General features: G+C 44.4%; 1 pseudogene; it reads left to right on the top strand.

Moving 5' to 3' along the window:
• LOC124001974 overlaps positions 1 to 25,403 on the top strand; it is a 62,789-nt pseudogene that overhangs the window by 23,613 nt on the left and 13,773 nt on the right.

Genomic DNA, 25,403 nt, shown 5'->3' with positions numbered 1-25,403 from the left:
GAGAGAGAGGATCACAGGGGAGGAGGGAGGGAGGGAATGGGAGGGAAGGAGAGAGGGAGAGAGGGAGGGGATGAGACGGCAAGAGAGAGTGAGGGGAGGGAGGGAGGAGAGAGGGAGGGGGGGGAGGGAGGGAGGAGAGAGAGGGAGGGGAGGGAGGGAGGGGAGGGGAGGGGAGGGAAGGAGAGAGAGGGAGGGAGGGAAGGAGAGAGAGGGAGGGGAGGGAAGGAAAGAGAGGGAGGGGAGGGAGGGAGAGAGAGGGAGGGGAAGGAGAGAGAGAGAGGGAGGGAAGGAGAGGAGAGGGAGGGAAGGGAAGAGAGGGAGGGGAGGGAAGGGAAGGAGAGAGAGGGAGGGGAGGGAAGGAAAGAGAGGGAGGGGAGGGAAGGAGAGAGAGGGAGGGGAGGGAAGGAGAGAGAGGGAGGGGAGGGAAGGAGAGAGAGGGAGGGGCGGGAAGGAGAGAGAGGGAGGGGAGGGAAGGAAAGAGGGAGGGGAGGGAAGGAGAGAGAGGGAGGGGAGGGAAGGAGAGAGAGGGAGGGAGGGAAGGAGAGAGAGGGAGGGGAGGGAAGGAGAGAGAGGGAGGGGGAGGGAGGGAGGGATGAGAGGGGAGGGAGTGGCACAGGAAGGAGGAAGAGAGGGAGGGATGGTAAATCCATAAATGAATGCTGGACATCTGCTCAGCAACATGAAAGATTATCGGAACACAGACCTGAGGTGTGTGTGCCCCTGTGCCTTATCCCCCCCACCCCTCACACACAACCAAAACACACACATCCGCACACACACTCAACCGTAACCTCAATCACCATGCAAATGCAAGGGATACAGAACAATGTTTCTTGAGATGCAAAGCATGTGTGTGTGTGTGTGTGTGTGTGTGTGTGTGTGTGTGTGTGTGTGTGTGTGTGTGTGTGTGTGTGTGTGTGTGTGTGTGTGTGTGTGTGTGTGTGTGTGTGTGTGTGTGTGTGTGTGTGTGTGTGTGTGTGTGTAATGTGTGTGCGTATGTTTAATGTGTGCGTGCGTGCGTGTGTTTTTATATGTGTGTGTATGTGTGTGTGTGTGTTTTGTATGTATGTGTGTGTATGAACTCTGGTTTCTTAGAAGAGACAACCCCCTGTAGCAGGAAACAGTGATAGGATGACTCAACCATGGTCACTGTGTCTGTGTTGTACCTGACCACCGGTGGCCCGTCCATTAGGGGTGGGGCCCCACTGGTGATTGGTCAAAAAAATATCTATATTATATCAATTATGTTTTAAAGGCTCATAAAAGTAAATGTGTACATTGTTCTGTTTTTAAAAAATACTGTGGAAAACAAGCTGTTGAGATACTTACTAGTGACTGACAGGCAGCTCTGCTTCCGTGGGCGTACAGGTCATGTGAACTTTGCTTGGACCAGGACTTGGACTTTCACCAGTTATTTGCTACGAGGGGGATTTCATAGCATAAATTATAACACCACTAAGTAAATGGACCGGGGGGCGCTGAAATGTGTGTCCGTTCAGTCAGAACTTCTAGTCCTCTCCTCTTACTGATTATCAAATCAAATCAAATGTATTTATAAAGCCCTTCGTACATCAAATCAAATCAAATGTATTGATATAGCCCTTCGTACTTCAAATCAAATCAAATGTATTGATATAGCCCTTCGTACATCAAATCAAATCAAATGTATTTATAAAGCCCTTCGTACATCAAATCAAATCAAATGTATTTATAAAGCCCTTCGTTCATCAAATCAAATCAAATGTATTTATAAAGCCCTTTGTACATCAGCTGATATCTCAAAGTGCTGTACAGAAACCCAGCCTAAAACTCCCAAACAGCAAGCAATTCAGGTGTAGAAGCACGGTGGCTTGGAAAAACTCCCTAGAAAGGCCGGAACCTAGGAAGAAACCTATAGAGGAACCAGGCTATGAGGGGTGGCCAGTCCTCTTCTGGCTGTGCCGGGTGGAGATTATAACAGAACATGGCCAAGATGTTCAAATGTTCATAGATGACCAGCAGGGTCAAATAATAATTATCACAGTGGTTGTAGAGGGTGCAACAGGTCAGCACCTCATGAGTAAATGTAATTTGGCTTTCAAAGCCGATCATTCAGAGTATCTCAACCGCTCCTGCTGTCTCTAGAGAGTTGAAAACAGCAGGTCTGGGACAGGTAGCACGTCCGGTGAACAGGTCAGGGTTCCATAGCCGCAGGCAGAACAGTTGACACTGGATTAGCAGCACAACCAGGTGGACTGGGGACAACAAGGAGTCATCGTGCGAGGTAGTCCTGAGGCATGGTCCTAGGGCTCAGGTCATCCGAGAAAGAAAGAAAGAAAGAAAGAAAGAAAGAAAGAGAGAAAGAAAGAAAGAAAGAAAGAAAGAGAGAAATAAAGAAAGAAAGAAAGGAAGGAAGAAAAGCTCTTGACCTGCTCTAATACAACCCCGTCAATGTTAATGGGGACCTGTTCGGCCCGCCTTTTCCTGTAGTCCACGATCAGCTCCTTTGTCTTGCGCACATTGAGGGAGAGGTTGTTGTCCTGGCACCACATTGCCAGGTCTCTGACCTCCTCCCTATAGGCTGTCTCATCGTTATCAGTGATCAGGCCTACCACTGTTGTGTCGTCAGCAAACGTAATGATGGTGTTGGAGTTGTGCCTGGCCATGCAGTCGTGGGTGAACAAGGAGTACAGGAGGGTACTAAGCATTCACCCCTGAGGGGCCCCTGTGTTGAGGATTAGCGTGGCAGATGTGTTGTTGCCTACCCTCACCACCTGGTGGCAGCCCATCAGGAAGTCCAGGATCCAGTTGCAGAGGTAGGTGTTTAGTCCCAGGGTCCTTAGCTAAGTGATGAGCTTTGTGGACACTATGGTGTTGAACGCTGAGCTGTAGTAAATTAACAGCATTCTCACATAGGTGTTCCTTTAGTCCAGGTGGGAAAGGGCAGTGTGGAATGCGATTGAGATTGCGTCATCTGTGGATCTGTTTGGGCGGTATGCAAATTGGAGTGGGACTCGGTTGTCTGGGAGGATGCTGTTGATGTGAGCCATGACCAGCCTTTCAAAGCACTTCGTGGTTACTGAGTTGAGTGCTACGGGGCAGAAATCATTTAGGCAGATTATCTTCGCTTCCTTGGGCACAGGGACTATGGTGGTCTGCTAGAAACATGTCGGTACCACAAACTCGGTCAGGAAGAGGTTGAAAATGTCAGTGAAGACACTAGTCACATGCTTTAATTAAGAACAATCCTTCTGGTAATCCTTCTGGCCCCGCGGCTTTGTGAATGTTGATCTGTTTAAAGGTCTTGCTCATGTTTGGCTACCGAGAGCATTATCACACAGTCATCAAGAACAGCTGGTGCTCTCGTGCAAGCTTCAGTGTTGCTTGCATCGAAGCGAGCATAAAAGGCATTTATGACTACATTCAGTAACGTTATGAGTGACTATATTCAGTTTATTTTGAAAATAAAGAATGATGCACTCTAGATTATTTTATAGAAAGATAATGTAATCTATATAATATAAATAGATAATATATAGAGTGTGCAATATTCATTTCTTCCTTTTATTATCTATTTATTATCTATTAGTTTGCGCCCCTTAAGGAAGCTGCAAATGTTATATAGTATATGCATATGATTAGTATGTGTGGATAGAAAACACTCAGACGTTTCTAAAACTGGTTAAATCACGGCTGTGACTATAACAGAATGTGCGTTTCATCGAAAAGTGCAGGAAAATCTGATCACTGAAAATGGGAAAATATATCCATGCGCAACTTCAAACATTTGTTAAAAGTGACCCACATTAAATGGGGCCGAGGTTACAATACCTACAGCTTCCACACGATGTCAACAGTCTTGTCATTTGTCTCGGATTTGTTTCTTGGTCAAACGGACACAAGGGAGACGATTTCTTCCGGTCTCCGACAGGATGTTTTGGTTGAGAAATATCCGGACATGATTTGAAGACGTGGAGCTAAAGAATAAACATCGCGGAGCTAAAGAATAAACATCGCCCCGTGATCATTTTGATAGATTATTAACGTTTACTTCGAAGTGTTTTGTGAAAGTTTATCGTCGACTTTTTTAATTTTTAAAAATGACGTTGCGTTATCAAACTCAGTTTTTTCCTTGATTACACAGTCTTCATAGATCGATATCTAGGCTATATATGGACCGATTTAATCGGAAAAAAAGACCCAAATAAATGTTTATGGGACATCTGGGAGTGCCAAGAATGAAGGTCGTCAAAGGTAATGAATGTTTTATATTTTATTTCTGCGTTTTGGGTAGCGCCGGCTAACGCAAACTCTGTCGTGTTCGGTGACGTTGCAGTATTTTGTGGGTACATGCTATCAGATAATAGTTTCTCATGCTTTCGCCGAAAAGCATTTTACAAATCTGACTTGGTGGATAGATTCACAACGAGTGTAGCTTTAATTCACTACCTTGAATGTGTATTTTAATGAAAGTTTAATGAATGTTTGAGTTTTATCAAAAACTATAGGAGGCGCTCTGAAATTCCGCTGAGTGATGTTCCTGCATGGGAACTGTATTCTGCGACATCCTTAAGATGTTTTAACTTGTTTGGGGTTTGCCTTGTCTTCGGTTCTAGTCAACTCAGTCAGTCAGGTCAGTCAGTCAGTCAGGTCAGTCTGTCAGGTCAGGTCAGTCAGCCAGTCAGTGAGTCAGTCAGTGAGTCAGTCTGGTCAGTCAGTCAGGCCAGTCTGTCAGGTCTGTCAGTCAGGTCAGTCACTCATGTCTGTCAGCCAGTCAGTCAGTCAGGTCAGTCAGCCAGTCAGGTCAGTCAGGTCAGTCATTCAGGTCAGTCAGCCAGTCAGTGAGTGAGTCAGGTCAGTCAGTCTGGTCAGTCACTCAGGTCTGTCAGCCAGTCAGTCAGGTCAGTCAGCCAGTCAGGTCAGTCAGCCAGTCAGGTCAGTCAGGTCAAGTCAGTCAGGTCAGTCAGTCAGTCAGTCAGTCAGTCAGTCAGTCGTCTGTCAAGTCAGTCAGTCAGGTCAGTCAGTCAGTCAGTCAGGTCAGTCCGTCTGTCAAGTCAGTCAGGTCAGTCAGTCAGTCAGTCAGTCAGTCAGTCAGGTCAGTCCATCTGTCAGGTCAGTCTGTCCGTCTGTCAGGTCAGTCCATCTGTCAGGTCAGTCAGTCAGTCAGTCAGGTCAGTCAGTCAGTCAGTCAGGTCAGTCAGTCAGTCAGTCAGTCAGTCAGTCAGGTCAGTCAGTCAGTCAGGTCAGTCAGTCAGTCAGTCAGTCAGTTTTGTTGTTCAGGTCTGTCTGCTGTATGTCTTTCTGTCAATATGAAACAGAGCAAATGTCTAAACACCATCTGTCTATTTAGTGTGATCCTGTCTGTCAAAAGCTGGGTGAGCAATCTATATTTGTGTCTGTCTGGGTGGGTCAGTCAGCAGTCTATATTTGTGTTCTTTGTTCTAAGTTGCAGTCTATATTTGTGTCTCAATATGGGAGCAAATGACCTTGGGTGAGCATCACACTATTTAGTGTGATCCTTTTTCCAAAAGCAAGGGTGAGCAATCTATATTTGTGTCTGTGTGGGTGGGTGGGTGAGCAGTCTATATTTGTGTCTGTGTGGGTGGGTGTGTGGGTGAGCAGTCTATATTTGTGTCTGTGTGGGTGGGTGGGTGAGCAGTCTATATTTGTGTCTGTGTGGGTGGGTGGGTGAGCAGTCTATATATGTGTCTGTGGGTTGAGCAGTCTATATTTGTGTCTGTGTGGGTGGTGGGTGGGTGAGCAGTCTATATTTGTGTCTGTGTGGGTGGGGGTGGGTGAGCAGTCTATATTTGTGTCTGTGTGGGTGGGTGGGTGGGTGGGTGGGTGGGTCTATCTTTGTGTCTGGGTGGGTGGGTGAGCAGTCTATATTTGTGTCTGTGTGGGTGGGTGGGTGGGTGAGCAGTCTATATTTGTGTCTGTGTGGGTAGGTGGGTGGGTGGGTGGGTGGGTGGGTGGGTGTGTGGGTGAGCAGTCTATATTTGTGTCTGTGTGGGTGTGTGGGTGTCTGAGCAGTCTATATATGTGTCTGTGTGGGTGGGTGGATGCACACATGTGTGTGTGTGTGTGTGTGTGTGTGTGTGTGTGTGTGTGTGTGTGTGTGTGTGTGTGTGTGTGTGTGTGTGTGTGTGTGTGTGTGTGTGTGTGTGTGTGTGTGTGTGTGTGTGTGTGTGTGTGTGTGTGTGTGTGTGTGAACAACAAGGGTGTCAGGGCCAATTCAGCAGGGGATTAACTGAGAGAACATGTGAGTCACTAAACACCTGGGATTCAGAGATTCACACAAACACAGAAAAACTGGGATGATTAATAATAATACTAATAATACTACTACTACTAATACTAATAATATTAATACTACTACTACTAGTACTACTACTACTAATACTAATACTACTACTACTACTACTGGGATTATTAATAATAATACCAATAATACTACTACTAATACTACTACTACTACTACTACTACTATTAATACTAATACTAATATTACTACTACTAGTACTAATACTAATACTGCTACTACTACTACTACTACTGCTACTACTACTACTACTACTACTACTACTACTACTAGTACTAATACTAATACTAATACTACTAATACTACTACCACTACTACTACGACTAATACTAATACTGATATTACTACTGCTGGGATGATTAATAATAATACCAATTCTACTACTACTAATACTAATACTACTAATACTAATACTACTACTACTACTACTGAGATGATTAATAATAATACCAATTCTACTACTACTAATACTAATACTACTAATACTAATACTACTACTACTACTACTGGGATGATTAATAATAATAGCAATATACTACTACTAATACTAATACTACTACTACTACAACTATTAATACTAATACTAATATTACTGCTAATACTATTACTAATACTGCTACTACTACTACTACTACTAATACTAATACTACTAATACTACTACCACTACTACTACGACTAATACTAATACTGATACTACTACTACTGGGATGATTAATAATAATACCACTACTACTACTACTACTAATATTAATACTAATAACAATACTACTAATACTAATACTACTACTACTACTACTGGGATGATTAATAATAATAGCAATAGTACTACTACTTATACTAATACTACTACTACTACTACTACTACTACTACTACTACTACTACTACTAATCCTAATACTACTACTGATACTACTACTACTACTAATACTAATAATACTACTGGGATGATTAATTATAATACCAATAATAGTACTAATAATAAATAAAATACTAATACTACTACTACTACTAATAAGAATACTACTACTAATACTAATACCAATAATACTAATACTAATACTAATAATAATATTAATAAAACTACTAATAATAGTACTAATACTAATAATAAAATACCAATAATAGTACTAATACTAATAATAATAATACTAATAATAAAATACCAATAATAGTACTAATAATAATAATAAAATACAATAATAGTACTAATACTAATAATAAAAATACCAATAATAGTACTAATACTAATAATAATAATACTAATAATAAAAATACTAATAATAGTACTAATACTAATAATAAAAATACCAATAATAGTACTAATACTAATAATAAAAATACCAATAATAGTACTAATACTAATAATAATAATACTAATAATAAAAATACCAATAATAGTACTAATACTAATAATAAAAATACCAATAATAGTACTAATACTAATAATAAAAATACCAATAATAGTACTAATACTAATAATAATAATACTAATAATAAAAATACCAATAATAGTACTACTAATAATAATAATCATCTTTAGCTTCTGGCTAGCTTCTTGCTAGCTTCTGGCTAGCTTCTGGCTAGCTTCTATTGTGGATTTCAGATTTGAGGTAAATCATACTTTTTTTTAAATTGGTGAGGCGGTTTGCAGGAGAGTGTTTTGAAGTTGAGTTTTTGGAAAATAAAATATATAAAAGAAATGCGAAGAAAGATGTAAATATATATATATATATATACGGGACACGACAAGACGAGGACAAAGGACGTCTGACTGCTATGCCATCTTGGAGAATAAGATAACTAATACTAATACTAATAATAGGCCACATGTTGTGTCTGGCCTCCTCTCCTCCTCTCTCTCTCTGGCCTCCTCTCCTCCCCTCTCTCTCTGGCCTCCTCCCCTCTCTCTCTGGCCTCCTCTCCTCCTCTCTCTCTGGCCTCCTCTCCTCCTCTCTCTCTCTGGCCTCCTCTTCTCCTCTCTCCTGGCCTCCCTCTCTCTCTGGCCTCCTCTCCTCCCCTCTCTCTCTGGCCTCCTCCTCTCCTCCTCTCTCTCTGGCCTCCTCTCCTCCCCTCTCTCTCTGGCCTCCTCTCCTCCCCTCTCTCTCTGGCCTCCTCTCCTCCTCTCTCTCTCTGGCCTCTCCTCTCCTCCCTCTCTCTCTCCTTCTGGCCTCCTCTCCTCTCTCTCTCTCTGGCCTCCTCTCCTCCTCTCTCTCTCTGGCCTCCTCTCCTCCTCCTCTCTCTCTGGCCTCCTCTCCTCCCCTCTCTCTCTGGCTCCTCTCCTCCTCTCCTCTCTCTCTCTGGCCTCCTCTCCTCCTCCTCTCTCTCTGGCCTCCTCTCCTCTCTCTCTCTCTCTGGCCTCCTCTCCTCCTCTCTCTCTCTGGCCTCCCTCTCTCTCTGGCCTCCTCTCCTCCTCTCTCTCTCTGGCCTCCTCTCCTCCTCTCTCTCTCTGGCCTCCTCTCCTCCTCTCTCTCTCTGGCCACCTCTCCTCCTCTCTCTCTGGCCTCCTCCTCCCCTCTCTCTCTCTGGCCTCCTCTCCTCCCCTCTCTCTCTCTGGCCTCCTCTCCTCTCTCTCTCTCTGGCCTCCTCTCCTCCCCTCTCTCTCTGGCCTCCTCTCCTCCTCTCTCCTTCTGCCTTCCTCTTCTCCTCTCTCTCTCTGGCCTCCTCTCCTTCTCTCTCCTTCTGGCTTCCTCTTCTCCTCTCTCTCTCTGGCCTCCTCTCCTCTCCTCTCTCTCTGGCCTCATCTCCTCCCCTCTCTCTCTGGCCTCCTCTCCTCCTCTCTCTCTGGCCTCCTCTCCTCCTCTCTCTCTGGCTTCCTCTCCTCCTCTCTCTCTGGCCTTCTCTCCTCCCTTCTCTCTCTGGCCTCCTCTCCTCTCTCTCCTTCTGGCCTCCTTCTCCTCCCCTCTCTCTCTGGCCTCCTCTCCTCCCCCTCTCTCTCTGGCCTCCTCCCCTCTCTCTCTGGCCTCTCCTCTCTCTCTCTGGCCTCTTCTCCTTCTCTTTCTCTGGCCTCCTCTCCTCCTCTCTCTCTGGCCTCCTCTCCTTCTCTCTCTCTCTGGCCTCTTCTCCTTCTCTTTCTCTGGCCTCCTCTCCTCCTCTCTCTCTGGCCTCCTCTCCTCCCTCTCTCTCTGGCCTCCTCCCCTCTCTCTCTCTGGCCTCCTCTCCTCCCCTCTCTCTCTGGCCTCCTCTCCTCCCCTCTCTCTGGCCTCCTCTCCTCCCTCTCTCTCTGGCCTCCTCTTCTCTCTCTGGCCTCCTCTCCTCCCCTCTCTCTGGCCTCCTCTCCTCCTCTCTCTCTGGCCTCCTCCCTTCTCTCTCTGGCCTCCTCTCCTCCTCTCTCTCTCTGGCCTCCTCTCCTCCTCTCTCTCTGGCCTCCTCTCCTCCCCTCTCTCTCTCTGGCCTCCTCTCCTCCTCTCTCTCTCTGGACTCCTCTCCTCCCCTCTCTCTCTGGCCTCCTCTCCTCCTCCCTCTCTCTGGCCTCCTCCTCTCCTCTCTCTGGACCCTCTTCTCCTTCTCTTTCTCTGGCCTCCTCTCCTCCTCTCTCTCTCTGTCTTCCTCTCCTCCTCTCTCTCTGGCCTCCTCCTCTCTTTCTCTGGCCTCCTCTCCTCCTCTCTCTCTCTGTCTTCCTCTCCTCCTCTCTCTCTGGCCTCCTCCTCTCTTTCTCTGGCCTTCTCTCCTCCTCCCTCTCTCTGGACTCCTCTCCTCTCTCTCTCTGGCCTCCTCTCCTCCCCTCTCTCTTTGGCCTCCTCTCCTCCCCTCTCTCTCCTTCTGCCTTCCTCTTCTCCCCTCTCTCTCTGGCCTCCTCTCCTCCCCTCTCTCTCTGGCCTCCTCTCTTCCTCTCTCTGACTCCTCTCTCTGGACTCTCTGGCCTCCTCCTCTCTCTCTGGCCTCCCTCTCCCTCTCTCTCTGGCCTCCTCTCCTCCCTCTCTCTCTGGCCTCCCTCTCTCTCTGGCCTCCTCCCCTCTCTCTCTGGCCTCTCTGGCCTCCCTCCTCCTCTCTCTGGCCTCCTCTTCTCCTCTCTCTCTCTGGCTCTGGCCCTCTCCTCCCTCTCTCTCTGGCCTCCTCTCCTCTCTCTCTCCTCTCTGGCCTCCTCTCCTCCTCCTCTCTCTGGCCTCCTCTCCTCCTCTCTCTCTCCTCCTCCCCTCTCTCTTTGGCCTCCACTCCACCTCTCTCCCTAGCTCAAATCAAATCAAAGTGTATTGGTCACCTACACAGATTTGCACAGTGAAATGCTTGTGTTTGTAGCTCCAACAGTAATACCTAGCAAAATGCTTGTGTTTTAGCTACAACAGTAATACCTAGCAATATGCTTGTGTTTCTAGCTCCAACAGTAATACCTAACAATATGCTTGTGTTTGTAGCTACAACAGTAATACCTAGCAATATGCTTGTGTTTGTAGCTACAACAGTAATACCTAGCAATATGCTTGTGTTTGTAGCTACAACAGTAATACCTAGCAATATGCTTGTGTTTGTAGCTACAACAGTAATATGCTTGTTTTAGCTACAACAGTAATATAGCAATTGTGTTTGTAGCTACAACAGTAATACCTAGCAATATGCTTGTGTTTGTAGCTACAACAGTAATACCTAGCAATATGCTTGTGTTTGTAGATGCAGAAACACAAGCATATTGCCCCGCAGAGCTGCATGATATCTCGGCCTAATTCATTGGTGAACTGTTTGAATCATGGAAATAGAATGATTCATATAAGTTTATAGTTAGAATATAGTGGACAGCACCTTGAATACATTGTTGTTCGCCATGACAACGAATTAATAAGCCAGGGAGGAATTATTGACAGAGTAGGAAAAAATATGTTGGTCAGTGTTTCCAGGGGAACCTAATTAGATGTTACATGTTTTCTGACCTCATGTAGCTAGCTAGCTAAAATATTCATGCTTTGCCTATTCCTCTCTGATCTAGAAGATACCGTTTCACAAACAACATGGTTAACAACGTGGTTATCTAAGCCAACGTCAGCACTGGTATCAGGCTGTATTTGCTACGTTTCCTCTGACTCTTAGTCCGTTTAGCAAGCTAGCTAGCCAGCTATTATAGTGTAATTATAGAAAGCTTGTAGAAAGCAGCACAATTGTTACCAACATCTCCCTGCGTCTATCTGACTGAACGGCAAGAAAATTATTGTGACTTCGTGTTCATTCCTTGAGTGGAAGGGTGCAGGGCTTGGTGAGGGAGGGGGTGGGGCTTGGTGTGGAAGGGGGCAGGGCATGGTGTGGAAGAGGGCAGGGCTTGGTGAGGGAGGGGTGGGGCTTGATGTAGAAGGGGGCTTGGTGAGTGAGGGGGTGGGGCATGGTGTGGAAGAGGGCAGGGCTTGGTGAGGGAGGGGTGGGGCTTGGTGTGGAAGGGGGCAGGGCTTGGTGAGGGAGGGAAGGGGCTTGGTGTGGAAGGGGGCAGGGCTTGGTGAGGGAGGGGGTTGGTGTGGAAGGGGGCAGGGCTTGGTGAGGGAGGGGGTGGGGGGGTGGGGCTTGAGTGAGAGGGTGGAAGAGGGCAGGGCTTGAGGGAGGGGTGGGGAGTGGAAGGGGGCAGGGCTTGGTGAGGGAGGGGGTGGGGCTTGGTGGAAAGTGAGAGGGGGGGCATGGGTTTGGTGAGGGAGGGGTGGGGGTGGAAGGGGGCAGGGCTGGTGAGGGAGGGGAAGGGGCTTGTGGAAGGGGGCAGGGCTTGGTGAGGGAGGGGGTGGGGGGTGTGGGAGGGCAGGGCTTGGTGAGTGAGGGGTGGGGAAGGGGGCAGGGCTTGGTGAGGGAGGGGGTGGGGCTTGGTGTGGAAGGGGGGGGCAGGACTTGGTGAGGGGGAGGGGTGAGGGAGGGGGGAGCTTGGGGCTTGGTGTTGAAGGGGGCTTGTGAGGGAGGGGGGTGGGGCTTGGTGTGAATGGGGGCAGGGCTTGTTTTGGTGAGGGAGGGGGTGGGGCTCGGTGTGGAAGGGGGCTCTGTGAGGGAGGGGATGGGGCTTGGTGTGGAAGGGTGAAGGGCTTGGTGTGAGTTTCATATCACATTTACAAAACAAACATTAAAATACTGTTATAGAAGGTAAACTAAAAACCCAAACCGGTGCCTACATCAATACTGGTATATAATAAAATAGGTTTCAGTCCCAGGCTTAGTGATGAGCTTAAAGGGCACTCCGCTCTTCCCCTCTTCCCTCCCCTCCCGCTGCTCTCTTTTCTCCCCTCTCCTCTCCTCTACCCTCTCCTCTCCTTTCTCTCCTCTCTTTTCTCTCCTCTCCTCTCCTCTCTTTTCTCTCTTCTCCTCTACCCTCTCCCCTTTCCTCTCCTTTCTCCCCCCTGCCCTCTCCCCTTGTGTCTCCTCTCTCTGCCTCTTTCCCCCCTGCCCTCTCCCCTTGTGTCTCCTCTCTCTGCCTCTTTCCCCCCTGCCCTGCCCTCTCCCCTTTCCTCTCCTTTCTCGCCTCTCCCCTCTCCCCTCTCCCCTTGTGTCTCCTCTCTCCGCCTCTTTCCCCCCTGCTCTCTCCCCTTGTGTCTCCAGAGGGGTGAGATTTAGGACGTCTTTAGGGGATGGCAGGGGGAGGGGTGGGTGTTAATTGAACTTGCAGGCCTCTATTGATTGGTCCCCTGTGTCCCCTCTTGTCTGATAGATTATAGAACTGTTAATGGCAGCACGCCACAGAGAGAGGGCACAGCTGTTCTCCACACACACACACACACACGCTCTGGGCACTTATCTGTGTGTGTGTGTGTGTGTGTGTGTGTGTGTGTGTGTGTGTGTGTGTGTGTGTGTGTGTGTGTGTGTGTGTGTGTGTGTGTGTGTGTGTGTGTGTGTGTGTGTGTGTGTGTGTGTGTGTGTGTGTGTGTGTGTGTAAAGAGTTTTGATTTTAAATCATCATTTTTAATTGTGGGTTACTGTTGAAAAGTAAGTTAGGTTTAACAGATTGGTATAAAAGTTTTACACGGGCCTCCCGGGTGGCGCAGTGGTTAAGGGCGCTGTACTGCAGTGCCAGCTGTGCCATCAGAGACTCTGGGTTCGCGCCCAGGCTCTGTCGTAACCGGCCGCAACAAGGGAAATCAAGGTCTCATCGCGCACCAGCGACTCCTGTGGCGGGCCGGGCGCAGTGCGCGCTAACCAAGGTCGCCAAGTGCACAGTGTTTCCTCCGACACATTGGTGCGGCTGGCTTCCGGGTTGGATGCGCGCTATGTTAAAAAGCAGTGCGGCTTGGTTGGGTTGTGTATCGGAGGACGCATGACTTTCAACCTTCGTCTCTCCCGAGCCCGTATGGGAGTTGTAGCGATGAGACAAGATAGTAGCTACTAAAAACAATTGGACACCACGAAATTGGGGAGAAAAAGGGGTAAAGTAAAAAAATAAAAAATAAAAGGTTTTACATACTATGATGGATGTGGTTGTAGCTGATTTAAGGATCGGTGTCCTGCTAGTGGGAAACCTTCCCGTGAAACTGGAGGGAACGTAAATCAAATCAATTCTAATAAATGTTATGGATTTTAAACATTTATGTAAATATAAGTGTCTTATATCATCTGAAAGCTTAAATCCTTGTTAATCTAACTGCCCTGTCTGATTTACAGTAGTGAAAACAGCGAAAACATGCCATGTGATTGTTTTAGGACGGCGCCACAACATCAAAATATTTTTTCCACCGGCACAAGTTTCTTACATTCAAATATAAAGATTAAATATTCACTTACTTTTTGAAAATCTTCCTCTGATTTGTCATCCAAAGGGTCCCAGCTGTAACATGTAGTGTCATTTTGTTTGAAAATCTTCCTCTGATTTGTCATCCAAAGGGTCCCAGCTGTAACATGTAGTGTCGTTTTGTTTGAAAATCTTCCTCTGATTTGTCATCCAAAGGGTCCCAGCTGTAACATGTAGTGTCGTTTTGTTTGAAAATCTTCCTCTGATTTGTCATCCAAAGGGTCCCAGCTGTAACATGTAGTGTTGTTTTGTTTGAAAATCTTCCTCTGATTTGTCATCCAAAGGGTCCCAGCTGTAACATGTAGTGTCGTTTTGTTTGAAAATCTTCCTCTGATTTGTCATCCAAAGGATCCCAGCTGTAACATGTAGTGTCGTTTTGTTTGAAAATCTTCCTCTGATTTGTCATCCAAAGGGTCCCAGCTGTAACATGTAGTGTCGTTTTGTTTGAAAATCTTCCTCTGATTTGTCATCCAAAGGGTCCCAGCTGTAACATGTAGTGTCGTTTTGTTTGAAAATCTTCCTCTGATTTGTCATCCAAAGGGTCCCAGCTGTAACATTTTGTGATTAACATACAGAGAAAGGAATACGAAAATCTAAAAAACTTTGTTTCAACAAGTCAAAATAGGTTTATATTTACTCCCCGGACACCCTAAAATGTAATCAATCTATAATATATCTTCCCGGGAAAGAAGTTCAAAAGGAAACCGATTTTTGAAGGTGTGCAACTTCGTCGTGGCGTGCAAAGACACGGTTTTCCAAGTCTGTGTCCTGACAATAAAACTTTCTTATTCGTTTTTGAAGTTTTAAGCCTGAAATCTTAAACATAGACTGCTGACACCCTGTGGAAGCCATAGGAATTGCAGCCAGGGAGCTATTTTACAATATGACCTTTCTCTTGCATTTCTAATGGTCTCTCATAAAAATAATTCCAGTTTGTTTTTCTATGGATTTTCCCCTACCATATCTATTGTGTTATATTCTCCTACATTATTTTAACATTTCTACCAAGTGTTTTCTTTCCAATGGTACCAATTATATGCAGATCCTGGCTTCAGGGCCTGAGCAACAGGCAGTTGACTTTGGGCATGTCAATCAGTCGGAAATTTAGATAAAAGTTTTGATAAGTTTTAAGATGAATGGACTAACTGATGTGATTGTCTTACCGAGCTACTTTAAGATGAATGGCTCTGTAAAGGACTGAAATGTAAATGTGTACTGCGTTCCTTGACTGAGGTCATGTCAGATACAGGAGGGCTTGTCTCCCAACCATCTGAAGAAAGCCAAGCTCATGTTTTTCTACAGCAGATACCCTTCATCCAACATGCTCAAGACGTTCTTCTCAGACGTCAAGGTAAGCTTCGCACTTCCTCTCCTCTCCTCTCCTCTTTACTCCTCTCGTCTTTACTCCTCTCCTCTCCTCTCCTCTCCACTCCTCTCCTCTCCTCTTTACTCCTCTCCTCTCCTCTTTATTCCTCTCCACTCCTCTCCACTCCTCTCCTCTCCTCTCCACTCCTCTCCACTCCACTCCTCTCCGCTACACTCCTCTCCTCTTTACTCCTCTCCCCTCCTCTCCTCTTTACTCCTCTCCTCTCCACTCCTCTCCACTCCTCTCCACTCCTCTCCTCTCCTCTTTACTCCTCTCCTCTTTATTCCTCTCCACTCCTTTCCACTCCTCTCCTCTCCACTCCTCTCCTCTCCTCTCCTCTCAACTCCTCTCCTCTCCTCTCCTCTCCTCTCCTCTCCTCTCCTCTCCTCTCCTCTCCTCTCCTCTCCTCTCCTCTCCTCTCCACTCCTCTCCACTCCACTCCTCTCCGCTACACTCCTCTCCTCTTTACTCCTCTCCTCTCCACTCCTCTCCTCTCCCCTCCTCTCCTCTCCTCTCCTCTCCTCTCCACTCCACTCCACTCCACTCCACTCCTCTCCGCTTTACTCCTCTCCTCTTTATTCCTCTCCACTCCTTTCCTCTCCTCTTTACTCCTCTCCTTTTTCCCCTTCTCCTTTCCTCTGTCTCGCTACTCTTCTTATCTCTCCCTCTCTCTGTGCTAACACTCCTTTGACTTATTATTTAATTCCTCACAGTGACATAGTAGCACAGTATTCACAGTGACATAGTAGCACAGTATTCACAGTATTCACAGTGACATAGTAGCACAGTATTCACAGTATTCACAGTGACATAGTAGCACAGTATTCACAGTGACATAGTAGCACAGTATTCACAGTGACATAGTAGCACAGTATTCACAGTGACATAGTAGCACAGTATTCACAGTGACATAGTAGCACAGTATTCACAGTGACATAGTAGCACAGTATTCACAGTATTCACAGTGACATAGTAGCACAGTATTCACAGTATTCACAGTGATATAGTAACACAGTATTCACAGTGACATAGTAGCACAGTATTCACAGTGACATAGTAGCACAGTATTCACAGTATTCACAGTGACATAGTAACACAGTATTCACAGTGACATAGTAGCACAGTATTCAAAGTGACATAGTAGCACAGTATTCAAAGTAACATAGTAGCACAGTATTCACGGTGACATAGTAGCACAGTATTCACAGTGACATAGTAGCACAGTATTCACACACAGTGACATAGTAGCACAGTATTCACAGTGACATAGTAGCACAGTATTCACAGTGACATAGTAGCACAGTATTCACAGTGACATAGTAGCACAGTATTCACAGTGACATAGTAACACAGTATTCACAGTGACATAGTAGCACAGTATTCACAGTGACATAGTAACACAGTATTCACAGTGACATAGTAGCACAGTATTCACAGTGACATAGTAAGACAGTATTCACAGTGACATAGTAGCACAGTATTCACAGTGACATAGTAGCACAGTATTCACAGTGACATAGTAGCACAGTATTCACAGTATTCACAGTGACATAGTAGCACAGTATTCACAGTGACATAGTAGCACAGTATTCACAGTATTCACAGTGACATAGTAGCACAGTATTCACAGTATTCACAGCGACATAGTAGCACAGTATTCACAGTGACATAGTAGCACAGTATTCACAGTGACATAGTAGCACAGTATTCACAGTATTCACAGTGACATAGTAGCACAGTATTCACAGTGACATAGTAGCACAGTATTCACAGTATTCACAGTGACATAGTAACACAGTATTCACAGTGACATAGTAACACAGTATTCACAGTATTCACAGTGACATTGTAACACAGTATTCACAGTGACATAGTAACACAGTATTCACAGTGACATAGTAACACAGTATTCACAGTATTCACAGTGACACAGTAGCACAGTATTCACAGTGACATAGTAGCACAGTATTCACAGTGACATAGTAGCACAGTATTCACAGTATTCACAGTGACATAGTAACACAGTATTCACAGTGACATAGTAGCACAGTATTCACAGTGACATAGTAGCACAGTATTCACAGTGACATAGTAGCACAGTATTCAAAGTGACATAGTAGCACAGTATTCACAGTATTCACAGTGACATAGTAACACAGTATTCACAGTGACATAGTAGCACAGTATTCACAGTATTCACAGTGACATAGTAACACAGTATTCACAGTGACATAGTAGCACAGTATTCACAGTGACATAGTAGCACAGTATTCACAGTGACATAGTAGCACAGTATTCACAGTGACATAGTAGCACAGTATTCACAGTGACATAGTAACACAGTATTCACAGTGACATAGTAGCACAGTATTCACAGTGACATAGTAGCACAGTATTCACAGTGACATAGTAGCACAGTATTCACAGTGACATAGTAGCACAGTATTCACAGTGACATAGTAGCACAGTATTCACAGTGCCATAGTAGCACAGTATTCACAGTGACATAGTAGCACAGTATTCACAGTATTCACAGTGACATAGTAACACAGTGTGTATGTGTGTGTGTGTATGTGTGTGTGTGTGAGAGAGATACTGGCACAGATGGGGCACTGAGGAGCATTCTGCCAACTGTCTGTCGCCCAATTATAATAGATGGCCTTAATCTGATGGGGGGGGGGCCTCACATTCTCCATCTCTCTCACAGGACACAGACACATATGTACAAACACATACACTGTCAACGCTGAACCAGCCCTGATATTTCCCACAAAGGTTTATGTGTTTTATGTCTTCAATTTGATTCAATTGACAGTATTTATAAAACAAAACATGTTATGCAGACAACGCATAACAACATGATAACACATAACATTACACAATATATACCACTACACACACACACACACACACTTAGACACACACACACACACATTCCCACCCTTTTTGGACAGGCTGTTTCTTTGGACTGGGAGAAAGGGGGGACCGGTGAGAAGGACAGAGGACAGGGAGGGGCGAACAAACAAATTAAAAACCACAAGACAACAGCACCAACACAAAGGCAGTGATTGTGCGGTATTTACGAGGTGTGTTTTGTTGTTTGAAGCAGCGTACGGCTGATTCAGGACACATTATTCAAATGAGAAACACACACACACACACCAGCTGCCCTCGGGCCTGTATCCACGGTGACAACGTCGTAGCGGCAACGCCACATCCTCATTCCGCTGCCGTGGCGACAGTTGTCGTCGGACACCAGGTTGCTAAGTGTACAGTACCTGTTCCTAGCCTTAAGGATACGAAGGCCTCAGATTATATATAGTTATATATATTTATATATGTATACTGTGAATTAGGAAAGTATTCAAACCCCTTGACTTTTTCCACACTTTGTTACGTTACAGTGGCACATTATTCTACAATTACTAATTACAATTACAATTTAATTTCTCTCTCTCTACTCGCTTAATCTAATTTAATCTAAACAAAATAAATCGAACAATCTCAAACACTAATCCTTAGTGGGATTATTATATTACTGCCATTCCAAGATATCCTCCTGAAATCTGCTGGTGTTGAGATCATCGTGTCCTGGAAAATGGTGTCATCACATTCAACGGCATTAACATACTGTACACCAAATCAGGGTGAGGTTTGATTCAAAGGTCTCTCTCTCTCTCTGTCTCTCTCTCTCTCTCTCTCTCTCTGTCTCTCTCTCTGTCTCTCTCTCTCTCTCCCTCTCTCTCTCTCTCTGTCTCTCTGTCTCTCTCTCTGTCTCTCTCTCTGTCTCTCTCTCTCTCTCTGTCTCTCTGTCTCTCTCTCTGTCTCTCTGTCTCTCTCTCTCTCTCTCTCTCTCTCTCTCTGTCTCTCTCTCTCTCTCTCTCTCTCTCTCTCTCTCTCTCTCTCTCTCTCTCTCTCTCTCTCTCTCTCTCTCTCTCTCCCTCTCTCTCTCTCTCTCTCTCTCTCTTTCGGTGTGTCTCTCTCGCTCTCTCTCTGTGTGTCTCAGTGTGTCTCTCTGTCTCTCTCTCTCTCTCTCTCTCTCCCTCCCTCCACCCTCCATCCCTCTAGGAGAACAATGTGTTGGGCAGATCAGTTAGTTGCTGTGGGGGATAAATTACTTCCTAATTGGACTTGAATAGAGAGGGAGGCTCTGGGAATGGGAGATCCTTACTGTGGGAAGTGGGTTGAACTGACTACCGTTACACACACAATTACACACGCACAAACACACAACAGACTACACACACATATATACAGTACACAGACACAGAGAGACATAAGCTAAGTATGTGGCTACCCGTTCCTGACAGGTGTATCGAATCGAGCACACAGCAGTTTCCATAGACACACACTGGCAGTAGCATAGCCCGTACCGAAAAGCTGAGTGACCTTTAAACGTGGCACCACCATAAGATGCCAACAAGTGACTTTGTAAAATGTCTTGATCTGGCCCTCCTGTCAACTGTAAGTGCTGTTATTGTGAAGTGGAAACGTCTAGGAGCAACAACGGCTCAGCTGCGAAGTGGTAGGCCACACAAGCTCACGGAACGGGACCGCCGAATGCTAACGAGCGTGTAATTAGTAATTAGAGCTTACTCCTTGTCACTAACGAGTTCTAACGAGCTCTTAACGAAGGTCTTAAGGACTCTTTCTAACTCCCTGAAGACACACCACTCTCTCCCCTCACCCTGTACGTCTCAACACAGAGATGATGGCCTGCTCAAAACTCAGGCACTTTCACTATGTAATTAGTGCGTGTGTGTGTGTGTGTGTGTGTGTGTGTGTGTGTGTGTGTGTGTGTGTGTGTGTGCGTGCGTGCGTGCGTGCGTGCGTATTAATCCTGTGTAGCTCAGTTGGTAGAGCATGGCGCTTGTAACGCCAGGGTAGTGGGTTCGATCCCCGGGACCACCCATACGTAGAATGTATGCACACATGACTGTAAGTCGCTTTGGATAAAAGCGTCTGCTAAATGGCATATTTTTTTTTTTTTTTTAATCCGGTGGGAACGGCCTCTGGAAGCCAGTGTCTGACAAGTAACACCACTACAGATGTCGTATCTTAATTTGACCCAATTTCTCACAGTTCCCACCGGATTTCAACAGGAAATGTGAAATATCACGTGGATTATAATTAATGTAATTTTTTTTAAAGGTTGATACATTTATAGTTAGGGTAAAACAGCATTTTAAAAGAGGAAATTACACATTTTTTAAGCCTTTTTTTTCAAACACCACAAGCTTGCAACAACAGGATGATCAAATTAAGATACAACATTACAGAAAGCATTAACACACCTTTAATGCTTGACATATAAAATCAACATGAAAGTGTATTTATAAAAATAAAATACAACTTGATGCTGATATATTTGGGAACATAAAATAATGTATAATATATATTAGTAAATATAATCGAATATAATATATAATAATTATAATAATATATAATATAATATTAGTAAGATGTGAAGCTTTATTTTTCAACTTTTAAGAAACATATAGTCAACAATACAGTCTCAGTCTGCTTCTGTTAAGGCGTGTTTGTGTGTGTGTGTGTGTGTGTGTGTGTGTGTGTGTGTGTGTGTGTGTGTGTGTGTGTGTGTGTGTGTGTGTGTGTGTGTGTGTGTGTGTGTGTGTGTGTGTGCGTGCGTGCGTGCGTGCGTGCGTGCGTGCGTGCGTGCGTGCGTGCGTGCGTGTGTGTGTGTGTTAATTGCTGAATTGTCACGTTCCAGTTGCGTTGCTCTTTTGTCCGTCTCCCCATCCCCTCCCGACACAAAGCCTCCCTGAAAAATACCTCCCTCGCTCTTTCGCTCTCCTCTCATCCCTCCCTCTCTCATCCCTTGTTCCTATGAGACAATGTCTGTTCTAATCTCCATGTCAAAGCTGTTTTTCCCCTCCACTGAACACACAGAAACACACACACACACACACAGAGCACACCCACATTTTCTATTTTAGCAGACTCTCTTATTCAGAGCGACTTACAGGAGCAATTAGGGTTAAGGGCCTTGCTCAAGGGCAACTAGTCAGCTTGGGGATTCAAACCAGCGACCTTTCGGTTATTGACCCAATGCTCGGCTACAAACACACACACACACAAACAATGACAGACAGAAATGCCAGGTGGAGGTTGTAATTAATGAACAGAGAGAGAAAGAGAGAGTGTCATCCCCACCAGGTTAAAAGACAAATCAGAAACACACAAATGTTTTGCCTCCCCGTGGTGTAGATAGAACTATGATAATGACAGGTGTAGATAGAACTACGATAATGACAGGTGTAGATAGAACTATGATAATGACAGGTGTAGATAGAACTATGATAATGACAGGTGTAGATAGAACTATGATAATGACAGGTGTAGATATGACTATGATAATGACAGGTGTAGATAGAACTACGATAATGACAGGTGTAGATAGAACTATGATAATGACAGGTGTAGATAGAACTACGATAATGACAGGTGTAGATAGAACTACGATAATGACAGGTGTAGATATAACTATGATAATGACAGGTGTAGATAGAACTACGATAATGACAGGTGTAGATATGACTATGATAATGACAGGTGTAGATAGAACTACGATAATGACAGGTGTAGATAGAACTATGATAATGACAGGTGTAGATAGAACTATGATAATGACAGGTGTAGATAGAACTATGATAATGACAGGTGTAGATAGAACTAGATAATGACAGGTGTAGATATAACTATGATAATGACAGTGTAGTAGAATATGATAATGACAGGTGTAGATAGAATGATAATGACAGGTGTAGATATAACTGATAATGACAGGTGTAGATATAACTATGATAATGACAGGTGTAGATAGAACTATGATAATGACAGGTGTAGATAGAACTACGATAATGACAGGTGTAGATAGAACTACGATAATGACAGGTGTAGATAGAACTATGATAATGACAGGTGTAGATAGAACTACGATAATGACAGGTGTAGATAGAACTATGATAATGACAGGTGTAGATAGAACTACGATAATGACAGGTGTAGATATAACTATGATAATGACAGGTGTAGATAGAATGATAATGACAGGTGTAGATAGAACTACAGGTGTAGATATAACTATGATAATGACAGGTGTAGATATGATAAACTAGATAGAATGATAATGACAGGTGTAGATATAACTATGATAATGACAGGTGTAGATAGAACTACGATAATGACAGGTGTAGATATAACTATGATGACAGGTGTAGATAGGTGTAGAACTATGATAATGACAGGTGTAGATAGAACTATGATAATGACAGGTGTAGATAGAACTATGATAATGACAGGTGTAGATAGAACTAGACAGGTGTAGATATGATAAACTATAACTATGATAATGACAGGTGTAGATAGAACTATGATAATGACAGGTGTAGATAGAACTATGATAATGACAGGTGTAGGTAACTATGATAATGACAGGTGTAGATAGAACTATGATAATGACAGGTGTAGATAGATAAACAAGTGTAGTAAGAACTTGGATAATGACAGGTGTAGATAGAACTACGATAATGACAGGTGTAGATAGAACTATGATAATGATGATAACAGGTGTAGATAGAACTATGATAATGACAGGTGATAATGATAGATAGAACTACGATAATGACAGGTGTAGATATGACTATGATAATGACAGGTGTAGATAGAACTACGATAATGACAGGTGTAGATAGAACTATGATAATGACAGGTGTAGATAGAACTACGATAATGACAGGTGTAGATAGAACTATGATAATGACAGGTGTAGATAGAACTACGATAATGACAGGTGTAGATATAACTATGATAATGACAGGTGTAGATAGAACTATGATAATGACAGGTGTAGATAGAACTACGATAATGACAGGTGTAGATATAACTATGATAATGACAGGTGTAGATATAACTATGATAATGACAGGTGTAGATAGAACTATGATAATGACAGGTGTAGATAGAACTACGATAACGACAGGTGTAGATAGAACTACGATAATGACAGGTGTAGATATAACTATGATAATGACAGGTGTAGATATAACTATGATAATGACAGGTGTAGATATAACTATGATAATGACAGGTGTAGATAGAACTATGATAATGACAGGTGTAGATAGAACTACGATAACGACAGGTGTAGATAGAACTACGATAATGACAGGTGTAGATATAACTATGATAATGACAGGTGTAGATAGAACTACGATAATGACAGGTGTAGATATGACTATGATAATGACAGGTGTAGATAGAACTATGATAATGACAGGTGTAGATAGAACTATGATACTGACAGATGTAGATATAACTATGATAATGACAGGTGTAGATATAACTATAATAATGACAGGTGTAGATAGAACTACGATAATGACAAGTGTAGTAAGAACTTGGATAATGACAGGTGTAGATAGAACTACGATAATGACAGGTGTAGATAGATCTGGGATATTGACAGGTGTAGTTAGATTTGGGATAATGACAGGTGTAGTTAGATCTGGGATAATGACAGGTGTAGAACTGGGATAATGACATGTGTAGTTAGATCTGGGATAGTGACAGGAGTAGATCTGGGATAATGACAGGTTTAGTTAGATCTGGGATGACAGGTGTAGAACTGGGATAATGACATATGTAGTTAGATCTGGGATAGTGACAGGAGTAGATCTGGGATAATGACAGGTTTAGTTAGATCTGGGATAATGACAGGTGTAGATCTGGGATAATGACAGGTGTAGTTAGATCTGGGATAGTGACAGGAGTAGATCTGGGATAATGACAGGTTTAGTTAGATCTGGGATAATGACAGGTGTAGTTAGATCTGGGATAGTGACAGGTGTAGTTAGATCTGGGATAATGACAGGTGTAGTTAGATCTGGGATATTGACATGTGTAGTTAGATCTGGGATAATGACAGGTGTAGTTAGATCTGGGATAATGACATGTATAGATCTATGATAATGACAGTTGTAGTTAGATCTGGGATAATGACAGGTGTAGATCTGGGATAATGACAGGTGTAGTTTGATCTGGGATAATGACAGGTTTAGACCTGGGATAATGACAGGTGTAGAACTGGGATAATGACAGGTGTAGTTAGATCTGGGATAGTGACAGGAGTAGATCTGGGATAATGACAGGTTTAGTTAGATCTGGGATAATGACAGGTGTAGTTAGATCTGGGATAATGACAGGTGTAGTTAGATCTGGGATAATGACAGGTGTAGTTAGATCTGGGATAATGACAGGTGTAGTTAGATCTGGGATAATGACAGGTGTAGTTAGATCTGGGATAATGACAGTGTGGTGTCGTATGATTGTGCCACCCTCACAATTCAACACAATACAGTACAATACATTGATGTCCCATGTTAAGCCATAATTATATTGCATACAAATTAGAGGGATCTAATATTCAACCAAGAACAGGAAAATGGTGCATGGAATAGTCTAATCATTATGAACAGTACTGTGAAGAAAGGCTCTGAAATAAAGATGTTTCTCTCTCTCTCCCTTCTCCCCCCTCTCTCCCTCCTTTCTCTCTCCTCCTCCTTCTCTCTCTCCTCTTCCCCTCTCCCTCCTTTCTCTCTCATTCTTCCTCCTCTTTCTCTCTCGCTTCTGCCTTCTCTCTCTCCCTCCTTTCTCTGTCTGTCTGTCTCTCTCTCTCTCTCCCTCCCTCCCTCTCTCTCCCTCTCCCTCCTTTCTCTGTCTCTCTTCGTCCTCTCTCTCTCCCTCCACCCTCTCTCTCTCTCTCTTCCTCCTCTATCTCACCCTCCTCTTTCTCTCCCTCCCTCCTTTCTCTCTCTCTCTCTCTCTCTCTCTCTGTCCTCTTCCTCTCTCCCTCCTTTCTCTGTTTCTCACCGTCCTCTCTCTCCCTCCCCTCTCTCTCTCTCTCTTTCTCCTCTCTCTCTCCCTCCTTTCTCTCTCTCCCTCCTTCTCTCTCACCCTCCTCTCTCTCTCTCTCTCTCTCTCTCTCTCTCTCTCACCCTCCTCTCTCTCACCCTCCTCTCTCTCACCCTCCTCTCTCTCT

Source organism: Oncorhynchus gorbuscha, linkage group LG17 (assembly GCF_021184085.1).
Source record: "Oncorhynchus gorbuscha isolate QuinsamMale2020 ecotype Even-year linkage group LG17, OgorEven_v1.0, whole genome shotgun sequence".
Lineage (NCBI taxonomy): Eukaryota > Metazoa > Chordata > Actinopteri > Salmoniformes > Salmonidae > Oncorhynchus > Oncorhynchus gorbuscha.
This window is presented reverse-complemented; position numbering and strand designations above follow the sequence as displayed.